This window comes from Mesoplodon densirostris, chromosome 18 (genome assembly GCF_025265405.1).
Source record: "Mesoplodon densirostris isolate mMesDen1 chromosome 18, mMesDen1 primary haplotype, whole genome shotgun sequence".
In the NCBI taxonomy this organism is placed as follows: Eukaryota; Metazoa; Chordata; class Mammalia; order Artiodactyla; family Ziphiidae; genus Mesoplodon; species Mesoplodon densirostris.
The window spans coordinates 2,495,177-2,519,204 of record NC_082678.1 but is presented as its reverse complement, the minus strand read 5'-3'; the positions used below and the strand labels follow the sequence as shown (position 1 = coordinate 2,519,204).

The 24,028-nt window shown below is 46.8% G+C and overlaps 1 protein-coding gene across 2 annotated transcripts in view; it reads right to left on the bottom strand.

Moving 5' to 3' along the window:
- ZNF652 (zinc finger protein 652) overlaps nucleotides 1-8,333 on the bottom strand; it is a 70,011-nt gene extending 61,678 nt beyond the window's left edge. For both annotated transcript variants that reach the window (XM_060080972.1, XM_060080973.1), the window contains exon 1: nucleotides 7,953-8,333. The gene's annotated coding sequence lies outside the window, so the exon portion shown is untranslated. The remainder of the gene's footprint in view (nucleotides 1-7,952) is intronic.
- Nucleotides 8,334-24,028: the final 15,695 nt, after the last annotated feature.

Sequence of the window (24,028 nt, the reverse complement as noted above, 5' to 3'; positions counted from 1 at the left end):
CCGTGGCATCAAGCAGTCCCACTCCTAGGTATTTACCCTAGAGAAATGAGAACTTACATTCACCCCAAACTGGAAACAAGCCAAACGTCCTTCAACCGGTTAATGAATAAACAACCTGTGGTACATCCACACAGTGGAATATTACTCGGCGATAAAAAGGAACAAACTGTTGATCCACACAAACACTTGGATGAATCTCATAGGCATTATGCTGAGTGAAAGAAGCCAGTCTCAAAAGGTTACATACTGAATGATCCCACTTACATAGCATTCTCCAAAAGACAAAACTATAGAGATGGACAACAGGTCAATGGTTGTCAGAGTGGAGGGTGGGGGAGAGTATGAATGAAAAGGGACTACAGAAGGAGTCTTTGGGTGATGGACTTGTTCTGTATCCTGATTGTGGGGGTGGTTACATGAATCTATACAGGTATTGATACTCAAAGAACTGTACACATGCCAAAATGTCCATTTTACTGTACATTAATTTAAAAATTAAAATAGGGACTTCCTTCCATGCACTGCAACTACTGAAGCCCGTGCACTCTAGGGGGTCTGTGTGCTGCAACTACTGAGCCCACGTGCTGCAACTACTGAAGCCTGCACGCCTAGAGCCTGTGCTCTGCAACAAGAGAAGCCACTGCAATGAGAAGCCCGTGCACCACAACGAAGAGTAGCCCCCACTCGCTGCAACTAGAGAAACCCCGCGTACAGCAACGAAGACCCAATGCAGCCAAAAAAAGCCCCCAAACAACAAAAACCCCAGGGACTTCCCTGGTGGTCTGGTGGTTAGGACTCTGCGCTTCCACTGCAGGGGGCATGGGTTCAATCCCTGGTCGGGGAACTAGGATCCCGTATGCTGCATGGCGTGGCCAAAAAAAATACATAAAATAAAAAATAAAAAAATTAAAACAAATTACTTACTCAGTCTCTGGCTTCTAAAAGCCAGAAATATTTATGGATTTTTAAATTCAATTTTAAAATTAATTTTTCAATTAGCAAAATAAAATGATTTGATGGGTCTTTTCCTATAAAATCTCAATGCCAAGAAAAGAATACATTCAACTTGGCAAGTTACATAGCCTCATTTTGTCTTAATTTCTCTGTTGGCAAAATGGGGATAATAATACCTACCTCAAAGGGTTATATGAGAATTAAATGGTAGATGAATAAATAAATAAAAATATAGACATATTCACAGTATACATAACTTTGGGTATGGAAATGGAAGACAACTCCAACCAAGTAACTCTTAAGTTTTGTCCTTCCAGAGAACCAGGTTCTGATGATTGCTTTTCTGATAGAGCTGTCTCTGAAACATAGTCCAAGCCCAGCGTCTGATTTTCACATAGAAGTAAAAATTCACTACTGAGTCCTCGATGTATTTTTATTCTGTAATGACTCTACACAAATAAATTGTTGTTTAAACCAGACTCTGTGTTAAAGAAGATTACACTGTACATATTTGTATATATTTGTTTGTACATATTTCTTAGTCCTCTTAATTTTACCTAACTTAATGAATAAACAGGTAGCCAGTGCTCGTCTGTGTGTGTGTGTGTATGTGTGTGTATTAAGTAATAGTAGGTGTCCTACCTCTCAGAAGAACACAGTTTAAATGCTAAGCAAAATGAGAATCTAACCTTAACCTTTCCAGAGTGTCAGGTCTTTAAGAATTACCCCTCTATATGGAGTAAGGTCATAAATATGATGATTTTCTTCATGCCACATTTCTTAGCTTTCTACTTTCAAACTCATACCTTTAAGCCCAGCTTTTCGTTTTATCACTCCCCCACCCCCCATTTAATCCAGTAAGCATTTGCTTAGCACCTACTTCAGGGAAGTACTTTTTGTTAAGCTCTGTTTAGGGCAGTGATTTTCAAACTGTCTGTCCCAACCCAATTTTTACAAATGAAATAGAGTAAAATAACAGACTGCCTCACAGATGGTAAATACTGTTTCATGAAGCTTTTGTTTCAGTTGTGGGTGGGGACATGTATGTGAGTGAAAAATGTAGGCATGCATATACTGCTTCTTACTGTGGATCATGGTCCAAAAGTTCGAGAAACAGTGTTACAGGGATTAAATAAACATCAGCTCTAGATTTAGAACAGTACAACCCTGCAACAGTTGGCTTCTCTGGACGTTTTTTGGTACTCACTGTACCACCTGACCTTAGAGACACAAGTCATCTTTAAAGAAAAAAAATCTAACTTTCCATTTGAGGTGATGAAAAGGTGGAGGAGATACTGAAAGGCAGAACACACTGTCCTTTGGTTATTGTTACAACCCCCGACAAGTTGGAATAGATGCAGAAGTGTATACTTTCTTTACCACAACCTGACAGGAGGAAACTAGCCATTTGAAATGAGATAACTTTTAAATTAAAAAAAATTATGGAGTATACACTTGCATGGATCAAAAATTTTAAATACAGAAGAGAATACAGTGAATAGAGCAGCATTACTCATGACAGCTATACCAGAAACAATCCAAATGTCCATTAATGGTAGAATGGAGAAATAAATTATAATATATGCATACAATGGAATATTATATGAGAAGAAACTAATTATTCTTACATATAATGATATGGGTGCATCTTATATGCCACACTCAAATGAGTACATACTGTATTACACTTACATATGGCTTAGAGATTTTCCATAGTAATATATAGTTTCTTCATTCATTTTTGTAGCCATATAAAATTTATTCAATTGCATGAATATATGTTAATTTATTTATCCAATTCTTACTGATGGGCATTTAGGTTTTTTCCAAACTTTTGATGAGTTAATTTAAAGGACTTTGTATGCTTGGTATGCTAAAAAGAAAACTGAAGGGCTCAGGATCTTTCAGGCAAGGTAACTTCAAACTCTAGCTCCTAGTATATTAATACAGGAAAAGTCCCTGGGCATCTGGGTCACAGTTTTAAGAGGAACTGGGAAAAAATACATATTTATTTATGCACAAAAGTGAGATCATAAACACTCTCCTTGCCACCCCCTCAAAAAATGAAACACTTCCCATGTATTTCAATGTTTCTAGGCCACTGATACTACTCTAGATCTATTAAAATGATACATTCAGAAGGGTGAAAACAATTCATAAGGACCTAGTTATAGAACTCATTTTATAGCTCACGCAGTGTAATTAAGAAGTTATATTCCATTGAATTCCCCAAACTGAGTCAAAATTCCAAAGCTGAAAAGTATAAATGTGTAAAGGACTATATTCTACACTAGCATTAAAGACAAAAGGAATCACCCACCACTGCATATCTTGGTGAAATTCAGGTAGAGTCACAACCCTCTGATGCCACGTGCATAGTAAAGACCAAAAAATCAGGCTAGGAGCCATTCTTTGCTTCATTTCCATTCTTATTCTCTTCCAACAAACCCTTCTCACCACACACTGATTCATCTATCAAAAAAACTGACAAAAGCAACTAGCTATCTGCTAAGCCATTTGACTCTAGTAAACTAGAAAAAATAATAATTAAAAAAATAGCACCCCTTTCCAAGAACAATTTTACTTAGCAAAATGTATTATAGTGGAGAAAAAAATATGTAACTCAATCATCTAAATTTTATTTGTTTAGTCAGTCTGGGCTCACATAACATTAATGATGGTGTTATTAATATTATACATTCTGGCCGAGGTTAAGTTTTTTCAAGTGTTCTGCAAAGTCTAAGGAGAGTCTAAGACCATTATTTGCCAATCCCTCTTTATCAGCAACCCAATACTAGTGACTGATTCCACTGATGGGCAAGCCCCTAGGTGGCTCAATAATAAAAGAAAATAAGGCTTAGCAGATTCCCCTGAGGTAAATCCTAATGCATTACTGATGTGTCTACCTTATCTGAAAAGTCTCTAGCTAACTTTGGCGGGTTCATAGACTTAACACAGTGATATTCTGCAAAAATGACAGAATAATTTAATTCTATAGAACCCAAGAAATCCTATTTTAAAAGCTCTATGCACTGAATAAAACTGTATACATGCTCTTGAATCTACTTTTCAAAGTAACCAGTCTCTTAAACTATATTTAAAAAAGGAAAAAGATAATGTCATATTTTACCATAAAACTGCCTTTTTGACTAAAAACCTCAGAAGAGCAATGGGAATTCTTTAAGAAAAAATGTTCATAAGTGTCTTCAAAAATCAAAGGTAACTGCTATATAAACAAACAGATTAACTAAAGCATCTGATGTCTTCACTGATTCTACCAAGCACTTTATGGCTTGCATTAACCATGAAAATTTACACAAGGCTTTGCACGTGATTCAACTCTGGACACAGAACTTATTGAGCTACGCTAATATCCTAAAACACCCCTTTCACCACATAAGCTCTGTAAAGGCTTAAAACAAGCACAGCCTGTGGGTAACACTAGAATTTGGAGCCAAGTTTTATTGTCTCCACGAAGTTCAGCCAGCCATAGAGCAACAAATCAAAGTTCCAATAAGCACAGTGCACCTGCAAGTCTTAGGTATGCTCCAAGTCAAATATTTGCAATTTTTTCATCCTAAATCAGCACAGATGAAAGTATGCAGATCGCAGAACCAGCCCTCTAAATCCTGTAAGCCAAAATGATCTGTAGTTTCACTCCCACATCACTTGTGTCCTACCATTTATTGAGTCCTTAATGTGCATATGTGCCAGGAACTGTTCTAGAAGTTTGCATATATTATCTCTAATACCTATAACAAATCCTGTTCTGCTGATGAGGAAACTGAGGCTAGAGAGGTCAAGGTGACTTGTCTAATGCCATAAAGCCAGTGGTGCTTTATTCAAACTTCGTTCTACCTGGCTCCAAAGAGCCTTTAGCCTCCCTCAGCTAAAGTCGCTAACTCCAACAGCAGCTCTCCTTTATCAAAGTAAATTCAAGTGCTGTCTGAAATGATGACAAAGATGAGAAAAATATCATACCTAAAACCATGGCACAAGACCCAGGAATTCCCAGCAAGGAAACTCAGTCACCTCCTTCAGAATAACTAGATCCAAAGGCTATGATTCAAAACCAACTGACTTTTTAGAACAAGGGAAATGAAACTCAAGAGCATATTCACATTTTTGGTGAAATTTTCTAAAACTCTTGAGAAAAAGGTGATTTTTTTAAGCAATTCACTTTTACAGTTTACTTCTTTGATAGGCTTCAGACATTCAAAAACAAAATCACATCAGCAGCATTACTAATCAACTTTTTTCTACAGACTTGAAAAGTATCTTCTTACCACACTACAAGATTACTTCCCATACTTAGAGCAGAAATGGAAACAGCTCTGGGTGTCACGAATCAGATCTTGAGGCCACAGTTGCAGAAAGTAGGTGCTGTTTCCCTTGAGTAGGAGCTGCTGATCTGAAACCTCCCAAGGGAAGGGTGTCTGAAGAAGGGTGTCTGACAAAGAGCATTGAAAAAACTAAAATAAAGCAAGCTGTTTGTATTCATGAGCGTGGGATGCTGGCACCACGACTCCGTAAGTGTTTCACTGCTATGCAATTGTTTTTCAGCTTCCAAGCTCCGAATCTGGCACAGAGAATGCTGTTCTCACAGCCATATGAGTTACATGATCAGCTGCTTTGTGGTGTGTGGGTGTTTAACTAGGTAAGTGACTGGTTAGAAGAGGTTCTGCAATATTAAATCAAGGAAGCACACCGTCCCCTGAGATTTTAATGCTTTGTCACTATACTACCCTGACAAAGAAAAGCAACATATTTGCAACTTTGAAATACTTTGAGTTTAGGATAGGCAAATAATTTCTGACAGTAAAACTTTAGGCGTGACATGAAAAAAATATATAACCTGTAATATAAGCCACTTCAATCACGTTTATTGAAAATGCTTCCATTAAAACAACATTTAAAAATGGATGATTCTGATGGCAACATCACCCTGAAAAAAGGCATGAAATCATATTTAATAAAGTTGAAAAATCTTCACAGAGCAGGTGCTCTATTACGGGAATGATAAAGCCTTCTTTTAAGAGACGGGATCAACCTCAAAGAACACAAAACAATTCCAGATAGGCATCACAAAACAGACCCCTGACTGTTGTTGAAATTTACAACATTTAGAAGATAGTGCAAGGAATATACGTTATCAACTGGTCAAATTTAGGCAAGTTATTTTGAGTTCAGTTTTAACTGTTTCTGAAACTCTCACATACATCTCTTTACAGGAAGACAGGGAAATGATACCTTACAGATACCTAACTCACTGTAATCAAAGAACAGAACACAAGGATACATATTTAATCTACTTTGTTGCTTATTGCTCAGGACCAAAGTAATGCCAATCCTCAAGAGACAAACAACACAAAGCAAAACACAAAACTCAAATTCCTTTCACTTTTGCATAATATGGATCTTAACCTGAGGTCCCAGGACCAGGCTCAAGATGACTGTAATTGCACACAAAATTATGTGTCTATTTCACCGAGAAGAGGGTCCTAAAGGCTTCCATGACTCCAAAGAAAGGTTAAGAACCACTGAAGTAGACTTTTCCAGAATCCCTAAAACTCAGCAGTGAACATTTTAAACAAAATTATACTAAAGGTAGTATCTATCTGAATACATGTGCACAGTCCTGATACAAACATCCAAGATGCCTGCCAGCCCTATGACAGTACAGCTCACCACTCTCAAATCAGCCCTACCTGGGAACATCACCTGCACACACTCTCACATGCCAGCCACAGCAGCTCTTCGTTCCCTAAGCATACACATGTGTCAACAAAGCATGTGCTAGCTGCCATTCCCAGAACAATATGGACCTGACCATCTCTGGGAAAAAAATACACGTTCTTCCCAAAATATCACCCTATATATTTACTATGCCTTGACCATAGATGTTAAAAATTACCACAAAAATAAATGAAATTTAAAATACAATGAAATTCCCACACACCATATGTATGTAATTAACTGGGAAAAAAGCACCACTCAGGTATTACTGAGGGTCCATGGGAGATGCATATAGGGGAAACACTGTAATAATGATGCTTGAACACGGGACAATCAAAGACAGACTCACGCAGCACCATCCTGAGAACATGGCTGTGGAAGGCACCCTTCTCCAAAGGCAAAAGCACATTCCTTTGATTGGCACAAGCCATTCCTGACAATGGATCCGCGATGACAGGGACTGTTCCGCAACCAGGAAGTGTGTGTGTGTGTTTTGTGGGGGAGGGATATGCTAGATGTGATCAAAGACTGGCTCTTTTCAAGAAGAGCATATGGGATCTTAAACCGTGAAGACAGTCTTCGAGGGTGAGGCAGGGGCATTTATCATTTCTACAGGAGACATTCCTCGACAATGAACACGTTCTGTGCAGATGTAACGCGGGTGTCACTACCTTTAGTGACTCCCATCTAAGAATCTCAAGCAGAGCCTGATTGGAGGGGAGGAGGTGGTGGGGGTGGAGAAAGGTCTGCATTACCCTCCGGGTGAGTGTTGGGCGGGTGTACACTAGATACATTTTATCTCAGGCGGCACAATACTCCCGGGGGTTGGGGGTTTGGGCGCAGCCGCAGGGAAGGGGAGGCAGGGGGTGCAAGCCACCAGCTTCAGGGCAGGCGAATCCTCGGAGGAGGACCGGTGCAAACCTCCCCCTCGGCCCGCTAACCCGTGCAACACCAGCCTCCCCTCGGGCCGCGGGGCGAGCGGACTCTGCAAAACTGGAGTCCGGCCCGGGTCCGGGAAGGAGGGGGCGAAGGTGCAGAAGCGGGCGCCCCCGGCCCAGGCTCGGGGCCAGAAGAGCGCAGCGCCCCAGGCCTCCCCGCCGGATGGGGGCTGCTCCGGCCTACTGGACGCAGCTGCCTTGGAGAAGGGCTCACCCGGCGCCCAGAGCCCCAGTCGGCTCAGCGGGCGGCGGAGAGGAAGGGCTGCTGCCAGGGGCGCAGCCGCGACTGTGGCGTGTGCGTTGGGGGCAGGGGCCCCTACTCACCCGGGCCGGCCGCCTCCGCCTCCGCCGCCCCGACCGCCGCCTCGGCGGTCCATCCCTGCGGCGGGGGGCCTGTAGCCGCGGCGCTCGAGTAACAACCACCGGCCGGGCCGGCCCCTCCCCCCTGCCCAACGTCTGTCCTCAGGGCCGCTCCGCAGTCCCGGCCTCGGCCGCCGCCGCCGCCGCCGCAGCGCTACGTGGCCGCCGCTCCGACGTCTCGCGACTCCCTTCCGAGCGCGCGAGGGCGAGCGGGGCCGGCGGGGCGGGCGGCGCGCGGGGAGGGAGGCAGGGGAGGGGGTGTGCGTGTGTGCTTGTGTGTGCGGAGAGGAGGGCAGGGAGGGAGGGAGGGAGGGAGGGCGAGCGGCGGCGAGAGCGCGCGCGCGCCCGCGGCCCCTTCCCTCTCCGGCCCCCCCGCCCTACGGGGAGCCCGACACCTCCCTCCGCCCGCCCCCTGGCATCCCGGCCGCTGGGCGCGGCGGCGCGCATGCGCAGCCCTCGGGGCCGGCCCCGGCGCACCTTTTCTCCCTCCTGCCACATTGTGAGCGCTCCGCCGCCCACAAAACTGCCGATTCCCGCTCCACCCCCGCCTCCCCCACTCCACCCACTCCCGGGCACCCAGGTAAAGGCGTGGAGTGCGCGTGCGCACCGCTCTCCTTGGGTTTGGGGGCGTGGCTGCTGAAAGGAAGCCAAAACGTAGAGTGGGAGGGAGCTTTGGGTTCTGGGGGGTGGGATTCCACGAAGTAGGGGGCGGGTTAAGATTAGGGAAAGGTGAAGTGAAGAAAAGTAGGCCCGAGTGAGATTTAGAAGTAGAAGAGCTTTTTTGGTTTATGAAATAAAGTAAGAAAACAAACAACTTGACTCTGGCCTCCTTGTTACTGAAGAGCAGTGTGACAGAAGACAGAAATAAAAGAGGCAAAATATAAGCAGTAGTGGTCATTCGCTAGAGTAATGGGACAGCTAATAAAAACGAGAAATTTAGAGATCACCCAGGGTGGTCAGAAGAACATATTTAGAGCCGTGCTTCTTCTGTGGCCAGAAATAGGGAAGGGGATATGTGTGTGAGTGTGTGTGCATGCACGCGCGTGCGCTTGAGACAGGGAGCTGCTGAAAGAAAGCCTCCATTTAAGTATTATAGCATTATGACTAATTAGCTATTAATCATTAATATAATTAAGGGTACTATTAGCTAACAAGGTAGCATTTATCCAAGTTCATAGCCAAGAGAAGTAGTCCATAATTGAAAGTGCTTGGAGTACAGAGAGGGGAAATGAACCCAGCAAGGTAAAGACCTTAGATGGAGTAGAACCAGGGCATGACCTTTCCCACCATAAACCAAACTTCCTTGATGATTTCCAAAGTTTATCTTTATTTTTTTTAATAAATTTATTTTTTCATTTTTGTCTGTGTTGGGTCTTTGTTGCTGCGCACAGGCTTTTCTCTAGTTGCGGCGAGCAGGGGCTACTCTGTTACGGTGCATGGGCTTCTCATTGCGGTTGCTTCTCTTGCTGCGGAGCTCGGGCTCTAGGCGCCGGCTTCAGTAGTTGTGGCTTGTGGGCTCTAGAGCGCAGGCTCAGTAGTTGTAGCGGGCTTAGTTGCTCTGCAGCATGTGGGATTTTCCCGGACCAGGTAGCGAACCGGTGTCCCCTGCATTGGCAGGCGGATTCTTAACCACTGCGCTACCAGGGAAGTCCATCCAAATTTTATCTTAATTGGAATTCCTTATTATCCTTCCATTATTAAAAGCACACTTAACAAACGTTCTTGCACTAAGGCTGAGCTCTCAACATTTTGAAGACACATGCAGGTATTTCTCCCCAAAATAGCAGCCCCCCCCCAAATTCCTGTGGCGAGTAAAATGATGTGAGTCTGGGAAAAGTTTAGGGAAGAGATTGAAACTTTATAAAGGGGTTTGAGGGTTAACTCTGTCCTTAGCTCCTTCCAAAAACATATGCTTGGTTTTTATTACACTTGGACTCCATACTCTAGGGATTGCAGTTTAGCAACTTTGGGTCATGTTCTTCAATAGTGAGTGTCTTCAGTGGATAAACACTAAAAATGATATCATATTTTAGCAAGTAGAGAAAATCTTCAGGCAGAACAGGAGGAAGCAAGCATACGTAGTAAAAGAAAAGACTTAGATTCAGTGTGAGAAATAACTTGGCATCCGTGGAGGCTGGTGAGCCTAGAATATCTGACTGAGGTGTCCAGCTTTGCCTTCTTGGACATTTGATCCACCCCCAACCCTCTGCCTGTCAGGGCTATCCTGCTTGGAAGAGGGGTATGCAGAATGACGGCTAGAGAACCAAGTCTCTAGGAGTTTCTACCCACAGGCCAAACCTCTGAAGGGCTCCTAGTCATTGGAATAGTAATATTGTCACCTTCCATTTGAAGCATGCTTTATGGTTTTTGCAGAAAGGTTATGTCCATTATCAGATTTTGCAACAACCCCATGAAGCAGGCAGAACAGGTATTATTCCCAGTGAAGGAAATCCAGGCCAAGGTATGTTTACTGGCTCAGCCCAAGTCACCCAGCCCAGTCAACAATGGAGGCAAAGCAGGACTCCCAGTGTGCTGTCCTGTCAAAGGGTTGAACGGGCCTTCTCGGAAAAACAGCTACATATTCCTCTGGATTGAAAGCAGGTAGCCTGGCCGTGTGAGGGACAATAATTCTAATATTCGGTTCTACATCTGCATCTCCTTTATTTCATGTTTTCTTTCGTCCTTGCTCTCTCCAGGACCCTGGCACTTGCCCTGTGTATCTGAAGCCTTGGCAACTGGTACTTCGGAAGGCCTTGGGCCTGGCAAGGCGAGCCCAGTTCCTCTGCTCTCCCTTAAGTCTTCCCCCTGGAGAACCTACAGGAGGAAGGGCTGTCATCACTTTGCTAGTCCCAGTGCCTCCCTTCTCTGGGCAGCCATTTTAGGCAACATTTAGCACCCACATCTGGCCTTATTGGAAGACGAGGCTTCCGTCACCCTGGTTTCCTGGCCCTGGAGAGTTCTTCACCAACTTTCTCGTTAAGGCCGTGGGCAGAAACCAACAGAACTCCCCGCCCCCCCCCCTTTTTCTTTTGGTCACGCCACGTGGTTTGCGGGATCTCAGTTCCCTGACCAGGGAATGAACCTGGGCCATGGCAGTGAAAGCCTGGAATCCTAACCACTGGGCCCATCTTTTTTTTTTTTTTTTTTTTGATTTAAAAATTTTAGAGAAAATTCTTTATATTTTGACAGCTCTGGAAACCTTCACAAATTTAATTTAAACAGCAGCAGAGTTACCTTGTTCCTGTAAGGTGAGCTGGACAGGCTGGTACAAGCTCCGTATTCACTGCATTTCTTTGCTCCCCAAGTTTCCAGGGGTGTACCCCCAGTCAATAATAGTCAATAATAGTTCTTTCCACCTGTACTTATAGAGGGGCAGTGGCTGTGGCTCCCTGCCCACACATTAACTAATGTAACCCCGTCCTACTGCACCGGACTTGGGGCCAGAGCCCTGGTTGTGGTCTCCTAGGCCCTAATACTTGTAGTGCTGTGAACTTTGTTCAATCACTCCACCTCTGAGGCTTTGTAAAAAGAGGGGATTATATGGCTCTTAGTGCCTTCCAGATCTACCTAGGATTCTACTTTAGAAAGTTGACTGTGTTCATTAATACCTTGTAATTCCATTCCTTTCCTAAGAGTTACTATCCAATTCTCATCTTTAAGCTCCTCCTATAGGAAACTGCCCCTTTTACAGAATGGATAAAGCTGTCCTGGACTCCCCTTTTGTATTCACTTCTTTTTTCTCAGATCTCTAGAAAGCTGGACTTTTGGCTTGTCTGCCATGGGGCTTGTACGTGTGCGTGCACTTGTGGACATGTGTATATGCGGTCCATGGGCACTTTCATTCTGTGCCCCCTCAGCTCCCACCACCCCCACTAAAATTCCACAGAAAAGTTAAAACAAATGCCAGAATGCACCAAAAGGCCAGGTATGTGAGTGGAGCTGTTTTGCTTTGGGGATGGAGATGAGGGAGGCTATTGAGATAGCCAGTGTCACTTCAGTCTCGGCTGGTTTTAGCTGTAGCATGGCCTGGGACCATCATTTGGTTCATAGTTCCCTACAGCTGTGGTCTCTATACATCAGTTTCTCCATCTGAAACATCTCAGAGTCTGGATCATGATTCCTCTGGTGTCCTTATCATCAAAATGCATTTCATAATTTTTTAAAAAACACATGTATGGGGACTTTCCTGTTGGCGCAGTGATTAGGAATCTGCCTGCCAATGCGGGGGACACAGGTTCGATCCCTAGTCTGGGAAGATCCCACATGCTGCGGAGCAACTAAGCCCGTGTGCCACAACTACTGAGCCTGCGCTCTAGAGCCCATGAGCCACAACTACTGAGCCCACGTGCCACAACTACGGAAGCCTGCATGCCTAGAGCCCGTTCTCCACAACAAAGACCAGTCACGGTAATAAGAAGCCCGCGCACTGCAGCCAAAGTAGCCCCCGCTCACTGCAACTAGAGAAAGCCTGCGTGCAGCAACAAAGACCCAATGCAGCCAAAAAAACCCAAAACCAAAACCAAACAAAAAACCCCAAAAACAAACAGAAAACACGTATGTGACAATTTCTACAAATCTTTCTTTTACAGTATTTCATTTAATCCTTCCCTCAATCCTGGGAGGTAGGCAGGGCGGAAAACATTTCCACTATTTTTTTTTAACAGCAAATTAAAAACAAGGTCCAGATTTAAGGGTAACATGGCCAGAATGAAATCCTGGGTCTCCAGGGTCCAAGTCCAGGACTTGTCTGTGACACGGTACTGCAGCCCTTTGCTGGACACCATACAAAGCACATGGAACAGATGTGGTCTCTGCTGTCTGGAAGTTTGGGCTCAGATGGCCAGCCACAATTCTGGCCAACATAAAAGGACAAAGTGATTCACGGTCGACTCACATACGCCAATAAAGAAATGAGTTAAATAGATAAGGAAAGCCATGTTTACCTGGCCTATTAATGATTTTTTAAATTTCAGTTGGTAGAAAGGACAATGTTAATGAGGCTAAGGTTTTAGGCCAATCCCATTCTGCCTACTTGCTTCGCACACGGAAAAACTATTTGTAGCTGCACTGCATGCTCTTTCCCCTTCTTGTCTTCAACATTCTATCAACCTACCTGAAATAACTACTAAGTGTCTGTCATGCAAGGTGGGAATCAAGGACCATGAAGACATCATCTCTACCCTCAAGCAGCCTCTCTAACCATTTTCCTGATTCAAACCACTTGGGAAAGCATTAGTTAACCCTGCGTCTACCATCTCTACGGATGGAAGGACAGATTAACTTAGTCTCTGTCTGTCCTGTTGTGTGAGGGCCTGAGATTCATCTTTATCCGTGCAAGATGGCCAGTTAGGACAGTAGAGAGGTGGGCTTTGGGATCTGAGGGGCATTGGTACTACCCCAGAGAAAACAGGCTACCACACTACCCGCAATAGCTTAGCTTCCTGGATATCTAAGCAAAGGCCAAGAGGAATCCTGGGGTTAGGGAGTGCGGGCAGCCCAGGTCAGGGACGCACAACAGGAGGACACCTCCCATCTCTAAATGGACTGTTGCAGCCCAGTTCCTCCCCTGGGGGGGTTCTGCCTCAAGGTCCATCTACAGGGGAGTGATCTAAGGCAGTTAGGCCCAATTGTGTTTTGAGTCTTTAAAGAGGCTCTGGGATTCTTTTAGGCAGCATGCTTCATTGTTGTCTGTAATTGATGTGACATATGCCCCAGAGGCATGCACTGAGGTCCAACTGAAGACATGGTTTTTAAAAATTGGAATTAATTAATTAAAAAAGGCAGCTGCACCGGGGCTGTGAGTTCATGCCAAACTCCGTAACCCTAAACCTGGCAATCCACCCAACCGGCCTCACTACCTGAGGAACAATCCCAAAATTCTCAGAGGTGGGATGGGAGACCTGATATGCAGTGTAGGACATGGGGGCTGCAAGGGGGAAGGACAGGGCTCAGGGAACCCCCTCTTAGCTTTTGTGACCCTCAAAAGGCTCGTCTCAGGAGAACAGTTTGGGAGCCCCAAGAAACGTGTTGGGGGGGCCAGAAAACTGCAGGAAAGGGAAGGCCTGGCCAAAGGAGGTGTGTGAGATTACGGGGGAGGGGTGGCAAAGGGGATGAGGGTGTCTGAAACTGGGGGCTGCAGTGGGACCTGGAGTTGTTAGCAGGACTGAAGAATGATGGAGCCCCTCAGGTAGCGCCTGGGAAGATCTGGGGGTGGAGGGGACCCTGAGGGCGGAGCTCAGAGGAGGTGGAGCCTGGATGTGGCGGGGGGGGGGGGGGGGGGGGGGGGCGGGGAACACAGTGCCTGGGGCCTCTGGCATTCAGAGGTATTCATTAAACCCCTGACCTGAGGTCGTTAACAAAGCTGTGGCAGCTTTTCACAGGAGTTGGGATAAGAACAACAATAACAACAACAATTAATGATAATGAGACCTTACCTGCAGCAAGCTGTTCCTAGAGCTTTGTAGGCATTAAGTCATTAATTCCCCTGGCCCCTCAGGGCACCTTTTTCTAGAAGTGATGGAGGTGCTAGAGGACACAGTTAATCCTGTGGGGCTCAGCCTCCTGCCATTGGCTGGGTGGGTTCGTTCACATCCAGAGGGGTAAAATCCAGGGTTCACTTCCCATTTCATAAACTGTTATAACCTTTTGCATTTACTTAGAGTCTCTGAAATGATACGTAAATGGGGTGAGTATAGAAATGTAGAAATCAGCCATCACAACATGTCTAAACAACTTTGAGGTGAAAACTCAAGTCCCACCTGACGGCACCAGGCTGGATAATATGCTGCAGTGGAGAGTGGCCTGCAGATGACCAGGGAGTGACCAGGAAGTGACCATCTGCCTGAAGCCCTAACTGGTGGCAAGGCTGAGCCTTGGCCTGCAAACAAGGTAAACTCGAGGATTTCAGGTGTTTACCCCCCACAGACCAAGGACGGAAGTTTAGAGTGAGAGCTAGAGGTGAGTAAAAAAAGGAGGATCGTTCTAGATTGCGGAGTCACATGGGATGGAGCCTGGGAGCCAAACCTTGAGCAAACCTAGTGCCAATAGTGACTACCCTTGCAGATTTCAACCGTTCTTTTAGTTATGTGTTTCACGTTACAGTGACTACAGATTACACACACTCAATCCAAAGACAGACTTTCTCTTACATGCCATAGATGGTGGGAGTCATCATCGTTATCCTATTCAACATCAAAGACAGCAATATAGGCAAAAAATCTCAATATACCCAAACAGAATGGGTATCCTGGTCATCCTTAGGTCATGGAGCAGCGGGGATGATGCTCCCCATTAATGACGAGGGCAGGTGAGATACAGAGCAGGATCTGAGCTTCTCTGAATCTCAGAGCTGGGCAGAAGAAGGAGCTGTGTCACAGCTGAAGCGCCATCACCATTCGTATCCGGGAAATAAGAGGGACAGTCCTTACTATTCGGACCCTTGCCATCCCTCTAGAAACACAGCCTTCCCTCCCTTCCCTGTATTAGTACAGAGAAAGTCACCTTCTAGAATGTACTAGAACGTTCAGGGCTTGAATACCAATCTCCCTTGCAGATTACATCAAAGAACATAGAGTAAAGTGTTATATGGTGGTCTTAGGGAACGGAGTATTCTGGTTAATCAAATAATCTGGTTTTAAAGTAGTACTAAGCACATAGTAACATTTGGGACCTACTAAGATTATTCATTGTTTATCCAAAAATTCAGATTTAACTGGGTGTCCTGTGTTTTATCCACTTGCAGGTAAACTTCTAGGAGATCCAAAGCCACTCCTTTGGAGTTCCTTAGAGACAAAAGCAACAGGAAAGAGATATTCTTTTATAGCTTCAGGTTCATTGGTGACAGAAAAATGGGGACAGAGAAGATACGGAAGCAAGAGGCCCTAAACCAGGTGCCCATCAACTCAGAAGCACACTGACCATCACACTGGGTGCATAGGTAAGATGTCACCAGGTCTTTAACTGGCCCTGTGTCAAACCAAACAGTTGTTTCAGAGATCTCAGGGAAGAGCTTAAGACAAAACATCATCTACTCTCTAATCTTATCCAACACAGACGGAACCTCACCTAAGAACGGGAAGAGACAGGGGCAACTTACATCCCTCATTTCATTTTGCCAACAGAGACGAAGAAGGTGAGTGCTCCACTGAGCAATGTGGTGCCATTCAGAGGAGCTGCATATTTCCTCTGAGCCAAAGAATCCCCTGGTGCTCGGAGACCTCCTTCCTATCGTGTTGACGGTCCTGTGGAAATGGGCCCCATAGGAAGCTTGGTTCTGCTCTGCGTGGCATTGACTGTGCATGTCTTTTTCCTGACTAGGTTGCTGTTCCTAGCACCTACGAAGCACCTAGATGTCCCCAACTTATTGAGTGCTTTCCACTGTCCTAAATGTTGCACCTCTGTTATCCCACAGAATCCTTCCAACTTCCTTTGGAGGTAGGTATCCGCATTTCACAGATGAGGAAACCAAGGCAGAGAGAAATAAAGTAGGAAATGACTGGAGGTCACATAAGCCTTACGTGACAGACTCAGGATTGAACCCAGGCAGTCAGACTCCTAAACCTGCTCTTTGAACCACAGTGCTGTCCTGCCCCATTCAGTCACACCACTCTCCTGCTCGGAATTCTTGAATGGCTCCTGTGATAAGCAGAATAATGGCTCCCTAAACCTGGAACCTGTGAATGTGTTACCTTACATTGGTGAAAGGGACTTTGCAAAGGGGATTAAGTTAAGGACCTTGAAAGGCAGACCTTAGCCTGGATTATCCAGTGGGTCCAATCTAATCACAAAGGTCCTTAGAAGAGAGAGGCAAGAACATTAGAGTCAGAGAAGGAGATGTGACCAGGAAGCGGTGGTCAGAATGGCGTGATTGCTGGCTCTAAGATGGGAGAGGGACAAGCACCAAGGAATGTGGGCAGCTTCTAGAGACAGGGATGGGCAAGGAGCTGACCCTTCCCTAAAGCCTCCAGAAGGAACACAGCCCGCTGCCACCTTGATTTTGGCCAAGTGAAGCTTCTGACCTCCAGAACTGTCAGATAATAAATCTGTGTTGTTTTATGCCACTCAGTTTGTGGTGATCTGTTACAGCAGCAGTAGGAAACGAATACAGCTTCCATTGCTTAAAGGGAAATCTGAACTGCTTTGCAAGGCGTTCAAGGGCCTCATGTTATCTTCCCCCTGTCTAACTGCCTGGCTAGCTTATACCCCCCACCCCATGCTTTACATATTGAACTTCTTCAGGATCCTCAACAGCCATGCCCTTTCTTACGTCAATGCCTGTGCCCGGAACACCCTATCCTCACTTGTTTGTCTGGCAAACTCCTCATCCTTTAGGTCTCAGCTAAAACAATACCTCCTCTGTGAGGCTCTTCCTACTTCCCCCGAAGGAACGTAGGGCTCCTTTCCTGCATTTCATGCCTCTGCTGCAATTCATATGCACTTCTGTTAAAGCAGATATTAAGGACCGGCCACTTCCCTCCCTGGGTTAAAAGCTATTTGAGGGTACAGGACCTCTCTTCTCACCTTTGGTCTCCCTTAGTACCTAGCATGGTCCCCAGCACATCAAATAAAGGTCCCCGGAGAATAGAGCTCTAATCCTGACCTGTGCACTGGACCAGTGATGCAGCCCCTCCAGCCCCGTTTCTCCGTTGATGACCAGCGTTAGGGGGAAATCAACCCTTCCCTCCCCTAGTGAGAGATAATGACAAAGAAAGTGAGACATGGGAGTGTTTCAAGTTAAAAAAGAAAAAGTGCTAATCAAAGTTTTGTAATATTCCAGCTGTACCCACGGTAGACAATGCTTCCTCTCCAAGTCTCAATTTTTTCAGCTGGGAAATGGGTCTAGAGACGAGCTGTACAGAGACAGGAGCTGTGGCCACTTCGCAGCCTATTGTATCCCCTGCATCTACACTGCTCTTGATTCTCAGGTGAATCCTCTGATGCTGGTTGGTGAAGGTCTTGAGGGAGGTTTTTCCACATTCTTCGGATTCATGGTTTCTCTCTAATGTCCACGCCGATGTTGGGTCTCATCTTGAGCGAAGGTTTCCGCACATCACATTCTATGTAATTAAGTTCCTGGACACTGAGTCAGATGTGCCTTCCAAGCCTCCAGACTCACCCGAGGGCTCTCGCACGGACACATCAGATACAGGTTTCTTTCCAGTAAGAATTCTCTGATGTTGTATAAGATGGTTGGTGACTCTACCCAAATGAAGGCTTATTCACATTTATTACACTTATGATTTTTTTTCCCTGTGTGAATTATCTGATGTTTAATGAGAAGTAAAAGGCAAATGAAGGTCTCAATAAAGGCCTATTACATACCCAGCCCTGGGCTGAGGGACTCGAAAATGTAAGGAATGGCCTCTGCCCTCTAGACATCTACAGCCTGGTTGGGGAGACAAGACTCATGTACATAAAACAGCTGGGGAACACGAGACACTGTGTAGTCATATCAAACCCCAGAGTTTAATAGAATTCAATGGGAATTCAGAGAAAGGAGCGGACAGCCAGAGATTGACTAGATGCGAAAGTTGTATGAAAGAGGTTGGCCCTTAGTTTGACCTGAAAGGATGGTAGAATTGAGGCTGGAAGAGAGGAGAAAGGTGTTTCCATTGAAAAAGAAAAAAGAAAGGAAGGAAGAAAAGAAGGGAGGGAGGGAGTGAGGAAGGAGGGAAAGAAACTCTTTCAGATGTAGGGATTTGCCCGTTGATTTAGGAAACTCCCACAAACGTAGGGCAGCAGCCTTTGAAAATTTTATTTCTCCGACGCTTTTCTTGTTTTAGAGCTCAAGCCCCTTTCACCTCTACCAGGCACCCCTCAGAAGGAATGCTCTACTGCTGCACTGCACATGCTAGCCACGCCTTACCTGCCACCTCCACAGCATTCTTGGGGCCCATTCCAGTTTCACAACCAAGTGACAGAGGCACCAAACAGGGAGAGACCCCCACCAGGAGAGGGACCCAGGAAAGCACCCAGGAGGCTTGTACTCAGGAATGTGGGAGCTCCCTGTCCCCCCACCTACAGCCACCATCACTACCTCTAAAAAAATTTCCATACGGGATGCTGACACTTAGAGAGAGTGAAGGTCATCAGATCTGAAGCCCTTTTACGTATGTCAGTTTTACAGAAGTTTTCTGGGAACAACAGGAGTAGGGAATGCTTTATAGCTTTTCCTTATTTTCTGCATTCCACAGAGAGCAGCAGATGAGCAAGAGGGTGGAATTTGCAGTGTCTCATCTCGGTTAGATAGTTGGAGGACTTTTTCTGCCCATTACAGTGGTTAAACACTGACTCAAGGGGCTTCCCTGGTGGCGCAGTGGTTGAGAGTCCGCCTGCCGATGCAGGGGACACGGGTTCGTGCCCCGGTCCGGGAGGATCCCACATGCCGCGGAGCGGCTGGGCCCGTGAGCCTGCGCGTCCGGAGCCTTCGCTCTGCAACGGGAGAGGCCACAACAGGGAGAGTCCCGCGTACCGCAAACAAACAAACAAACAAAACACTGACTCAACATCCAACATCTGCATGAGAGGTCAGAGCCTTCATTCATGGACAAGTTTCCAAATGAAACACGGGGGTGCTACCCCCCATGGGCGATACAGTCAGAGAACAGAGGAGAGTGGATTTCACCCTCAACAAGGTGGCTGCTTTCTGGAGGAGGGGCGGGACCTGGTATTTCCCAGCAGGGTGAAATCGGGAAGTGCCTTTTGCAGCCCTTCTCAGTTTCATGGCCCAGATGGTTTGTTTGGACGTGGAATTCTTTTTTTTTAAAACATCTTTATTGGAGTATAATTGCTTTCCATTGGTGTGTTAGTTTCTGCTTTATAACAAAGTGAATCAGCTATACATATACATACATCCCCATATCTCCTCCCTCTTGCGTCTCCCTCCCACACTCCCTATCCCACCCCTCTAGGTGGTCACAAAGCACCGAGCTGATCTCCCTGTGCTATGCAGCTGCTTCCCACTAGCTATCTATTTTACCTTTAGTAGTGTATATATGTCCATGCCACTCTCTCACTTCGTCCCAGCTTACCCTTCCCCCTCCCAGTATCCTCAAGTCCATTCTCTACATCTGCGTCTTTTTTTTTTTTTTGATTTTAAAAAAATCTTTATTGGACGATAATTGCTTTACAATGGTGTGTTAGTTTCTGCTTTATAACAAAGTGAATCAGCTGTACGTATACATATATGGATGTGGAATTCTTAAGCTTAATTCTGTCCCTGCTTCCTGTGCCACTTCCCCAGGAGACTGAATTCATGAAGGGTGGGACCTAGGCACCCCCGCCACCCCCAGGGAGAACAGAATGGGGGCTGATGCCCTTGGGGTCTTACCATGTGGACATCCTGTTGGAACATTCTTCAGTTCTCCCCAGCAAGGCACACTCTGCTCTGTGAAGAGTCCAGGCAGGAAGTAAAAGAGATCTCTGCGGCCACAGTGGAAATGCCCAGACTCTCAGGAACCCCAGATGGTCATTCAGTCTGACCACACATACCATTCTGTTTTCATTATTAGTGTCTGTCCTGACTGCTAGTTCATGGGCTCCCCCAGGACAGGAGGCATGTGTGCCCTAGACACCATTGGAGCCATTTCAGTGTGTATCACAGTGCCTGGTACAGAGCGGCTGTTATTAAATATTGGTTGAATAAATCAACTGTAAATGTGGAAGTGATTCCCTTAAAGAGCTCTTTGCTCTTGCTCAGATGTTGAGTTACATTACAAGATGGGTGTGCTGGGGGTGTGTAGGGACACCATTGGGTAATAATAAAAAGCGCTAGAAATGCATGGGAGGGCTCTGGAAAATAGCCCCAAAGTTCCATTTGTATCTGCTGAGTAACGGGGAACCCCTGCAGGTTCTTCAGGTCACCGACAGGAGAAGGCAAGCAGGCGGGGGTTTTACAGGCTGTGTTTGATCTGGAAGAGGGTAGGGTCACCCGAAGAGCAGTGCGCCTTCTTGGAGCCACCCAGTCACAGTGGCAAGCTCCAGAGATGACTTTCGTGGCTGAAGGGTGAATGTTTCAGCCGGGTGAGTGTCAAGAATGCGGTAAGAGCTCTAGTGAGCCTTGCTGCTGTGAACTCAGAGCTGACGGTGGGAACAGAAGCAAGGGCCAGTGCAGTAATAGCCAAAAATGGCCAAAGAGGAAGATGCCTTGGGACCCAGCCCGGGATCCTGGCGTTGCACTGTGTGCAGTGGGGGTGAAACCAAATAAGAAGATGTGTCTTTCTCCTGAGGGCAGAGGCCATGTCTTAAGCATCTACACCCACAGCTCCAAGCAGAGTGAGTGCTTTGCACACAGTAGCTGCTTAATAAATGCTAGATAAATGAATGCTGGTTGGCTGGCTCTGGGAGGCACTGAAGATGTGAGAGCCTGTGGAGGCCCCTGAAGCCCTGTTTACTGTCTTCTCTCCTCCAAGCTCCTCAGCCTACTCTTCTGTGTTGTCCCACCTCTGCTTTAAGCCAGAAGATGTTCCCAAAGATTGCGGCTCTCTAGGTGGACAGCAGAGAGTAGGGAAAGTGACTCTAGCACCTGCCAACTGGGTCTCAGCCTCAGCTGGTCAGGTCACTCCCTCCCTTCTCCTTGGGGTTCCCACTGCCGATAGGATCCCACCCAGCCCCCCCACCCAGTCATCAGGTGTTGTTCACGTTTCCTCCTAGTCTTTCTCTCTTTGATCTCATCTGGACAGGCAGGGACATGTCACTGCTGGAAACTTGGCATAAGCAGATGTGCGCGTGCAGGCACACACGCCCCTTTCCCTGTCTCGGAGCCATCGTCTGGCCCTCTGCCCCCGGCCTGACCCATCTTTATGAGACCAGGGCTCTTCCTCTCCAGGTGCTCAAGGTAGCGTCTGATGCGAGACAGCCAGGCATTTTGCACATCCGCGTCTGCGGCGTTGGCCTCCCTCAGGGGCTTGGGGAGGACCCACCCATAAGGAAGGACCTTCCAGAGAGACGAGAAACCAGGAGCCTGACCTCATGCTGCCCACAGCACCTGGCAAGGAAGGTACCAGTTCTGCTGTCCTGGCCCAGACCCAGTTCTCTCTTCCAGCATCCACGCCTTCCCTGGCTCCCCTCCAGGCCGACAAGATCTGCTCCAGTTGGGGAAGGATAAGTATGGTCTAGTGAGTAGCGGCAGGAGAGGGAGGCCCCCATGATCTTGGTCACATCATACCCTGGCTCTGTGCCTCAGTTTCCCCCTTGAGAAAGTCTGCCCCTGCTTCCAGGGTTAGGAAATTCCCTGGTCTCACTGGGGAAGAAACCCACAATGGTGTTGTGTTCCCTTGCAGCCAGGAGCCGCCCGCCCTGCCCTGCCCCACCCCAGGAGGACTTGCTAGTTGGTGAAGCCCGGCCAGCAAGGCAGGGTCCTGCAGGATGAAAGCTCGGAGAAGCCAGAGAAGGAATAATAATGATAATCATCAGCTGTGGCGTCTCAACCATCCAGGAATGCGAGGCCCACACCCTGTGCTCCCCACACCCCGAGACACTCCGAGGGCTCCTCCCCCTTCATTTTACTGCAGTGATCCCACACTTAGCCATTCCCAGCCCAATCCAGTTGGGTTCCCAAGGACCGCAGTCCAGCTCCCGGCTCATCCAGCCCCCAGGTTCCATGGGAAGAGTGAGCTCGACTAGAGGGTCGAGGCTAGGACGCCAGGCTCCTTGGAGGCTTGGGCTCCTGGGTTTCCCAGAGAAGCACTCTGGCGATCCCTGTCCTGGAGCACTTTCCCACAGACCCATTTTTGTCTAGTCAGCTTGAGGTCCAGGAGCTTTGCTTGTGTCAATACAAATCAGAATTCAAGTCCTGGCTGGGCCACAAATTAATTCACGGTAGGACCTTGGGCAAGTTTCGTTTTGTTTTTAACTTCTTTGGGTTCACTGTCTCACCTGCCCCAAAACTTCCAAGGTTCCCCCTTGTTCACTGAAGATAAACTCTGAATCCCGTAGTCCAGCATATGGCTGTTGAAGATCTGGTTCTTTTTTTTGGGGGGGTGCCATGCCGTGCAGCATGCAGGATCTTAGTTCCCTGACCAGGGATCGAACCAGGGCCCCCTCCAATGGACGCGTGGAGTCTTAACCACTGGACCATCAGGGAAGTCCGAAAGATCTGGCTCTAATTCACCTTTCCAACCCCACTCTTCTTCACCCTCCAGACGCCAGCCAGAAGCGATCCCTTGCTGTGGGTCATGCGTGTCCCACGCTGTCCCATTCTGGGGTTGCCATCCTTCTTTGGGAATGTCATTGTCTTCATTTCTACCTGGCCAGACCTTGCTAGCCTTTGAGGTCGAGGCCAGAGATCATTGCTTCCATGACTGCCTGACTCTCTTCCCACCTTGGAATGCTGGTTCTTCTTTGTCTGAACCTCAAGCCCCTGGGTCCACCCTCTGCCCTGGTTATGTGCATATCTCAACTTGCCCACTGGGGTCATCAGTGTGCTGAGGTCTCCATCTCTGTGTCCTCATAGAGCCTAGTACAGCATCCTGCATACACGACACATGCTCAATAAATAAGTGCTGGGCATAAATGGTGGCAAATAATCATCCCCCCCATTAACTTCCCCACACAAATGTGCTTTGAAAAAGTAAAAGTAATTATTTTAGGGGCTTCCTTGGTGGTGCAGTGGTTGAGAGTCCGCCTGCCAATGCAGGGGACACGGGTTCGTGCCCCGGTCTGGGAAGATCCCACATGCCGCGGAGCGGCTGGGCCCGTGAGCCATGGCCGCTGAGCCTGCGCGTCCGGAGCCTGTGCTCTGCAACGGGAGAGGCCACAGCAGGGAGAGGCCCGCGTACCGAAAAAAAAAAAGAGATGAGAGGTTGGAGGTGTTTAGAAACCTCTCACCTGGATCCTTATGAGAACACCTTGGAGCAGTGTTCACTGCTGCTGCCTGTTAGGTGTTGTTAATAACAGTAACAATAACTCCGGCAACACCTTGTGTTTACTTAATGCTTTTCTCCAGGGAGCTCAGCTAATCTTTCCCTCATCCCCAGAAAGAAGAGAAGGACCATGGCAATGAAAGAGAAGTGAGGCATTGCGGCCACACTCTGAGTACAAGC